Below are 2112 nucleotides of genomic sequence, written 5' to 3'. Positions count from 1 at the left end.
TTTCAGAGATCAACCCTCTGTCTGATGTGGGGTTAGTGAAGATCTTTTCCCATTCTGTAGGCTGCCATTTTGTCTTTGCTTTACAGAAGCTTCTCGTTTCAGGAGGTCCCTTTTATTGTTCCTCTTAGTGTCTGTACTACTGGGGTTATATTTAGTGATCTCCTGTACCAATGTGCTCAAGTGTACTTCCTACTTTCTCTTCTATGGGGTTCAGTGTGTTTGGCTTTATGTTGGTTGAGGTCTTTGATCCATTTGGCCTTGAGTTTTGTGCATGGTGATAGATATGGACCTATTTTCATTCTTCTACATGTCTGTTTTTATGTCAATAGCAGGCTGTTTTCAGTACTGTAGCTCTGTAGTAGAGTTTAAAGTCAGGGGTTGTGATGCCTCCAGAAGATCATTTATTATACAGAATTATTTTGGCTATCCTGGGTTTTTTGCTTTTCCATATGAAGTTGTTGACTCATTATTTTGAGTTGACTTTTTAGTCATTGTACTTTTAGAAACTTTTCACTTTTGACAAAATTTCTGGGACCTACCCCCCACATTAAGTTGTGTGACCCTATGTAAGGTTTGACTCACAGTTAAGGAAGATTTTCCTTAAATCATTATCACACTCAATAAGATAGATGGCTTTGTACATAAATATTAGAATGTATTGTTGGGAACAATGTCAAGGACAAAGGCTATGTTTTTGAGAATTTCATACTTGAGTACCGTGTTTAAATTTCTACCCATCCTCCTGGGATTTTTTTTTAAGATTTTATTTACTTATTATATATACAATATTCTGCCTACATATATCCCTATAGGCCAGTAGAGGGTACCAGTTCTCATTACAGATGGCTGTGAACCACCATGTGGTTGCTGGGAATTGAACTCAGGACCTCTGGAAGGACAGTCAGTGTTCTTAACCTCTGAGCCATCTCTCCAGCCCCCGCTCCTGGAATATTTTCAATTTGTGTGGGGGCTGGAGAGATGGCTCAGCGGTTAAGAGCATTGCCTGCTCTTCCAAAGGTCCTGAGTTCAATTCCCAAGCAACCACATGGTGGCTCACAACCATCTGTAATGAGGTCTGGTGCCCTCTTCTGGCCTGCAGGCATAGACACAGACAGAACATTGTACACATAATAAATAAATATTAAAAAAAATTAAAAAAACACTAATTGATTATTCAATGTATACCTTTAAAAAAAGAATTTGTGATTGGTTGAATCTGTGTGTGAAAATCTCAATTTATTTTATTTACAAACAAAATCTTTTCACTGAACTTAATTATCTTACCATTTTGAAAAGCACCACCAGTGACAAAATGGCAGCAATAACCATTTGGTTAGCATTTGAGGCTGACCAGAAAACATATTTCATAAAAAGTATTTCATATGAAATAATTATTAGAAATGCCTTTCAAGGACTAAGGGAATGGCTCAATGATAGAGCACTTGCTTAGAAATATGTTTGGAGTTAGTTCTCCTGTTTAATAATGGTTAGGGCCTTTGTATAGCCCATGATAGGCTAAGTATGAGCGTGAGGGATCTGCCCACTGAAGCCATTCTGGACAGCAGACGTCTCAGCTCAGTATGTCCACTATCAGTGGAAGGAAGAGCCCGTGGTCAAATGTGTCCTGACTCTTAAACAGCTCTGCCTGACAGGACAAACAGCATTTCTAACTTTTCCCCGGCCAGAGTGATCACATGGCCATGCCTAACTTAGGTGAAATCTTTGCCATATCTTTGATCTCAGCATTCAGGAGGCAGGGGCTTAAACACCACATATATATTTTAACATTTATTTATATTTGTGTGTGGGGAGTAGGCGTGTGCAGACGTCCAAGAACAACGCGGGAATCACTCCTCTACTCCCATCATGTTGGTCCTGGGGCGCAAACTCAGGTCATCAGACTGGTCGCAAGCATGCTTACCAACTGAGACATTTCATTGGCCCTCAAAGGTATTTGTACATTCATGTTCTTAGCAACATTATCCACAATAGCCACAATTTCCACACAACCAAAGTGTCCACTGATGAAGCAATAGATAAAGGAAATGTGGCATACAAGCAATAGATTATTATTCAGCCTTAAAAAGGGAGTTTTGAGCTGGGCAGTGGTGG

Source organism: Microtus ochrogaster, chromosome 8 (genome assembly GCF_000317375.1).
Source record: "Microtus ochrogaster isolate Prairie Vole_2 chromosome 8, MicOch1.0, whole genome shotgun sequence".
Classification (NCBI taxonomy): Eukaryota; Metazoa; Chordata; class Mammalia; order Rodentia; family Cricetidae; genus Microtus; species Microtus ochrogaster.
Note: the sequence above shows the minus strand (reverse complement) of the source record.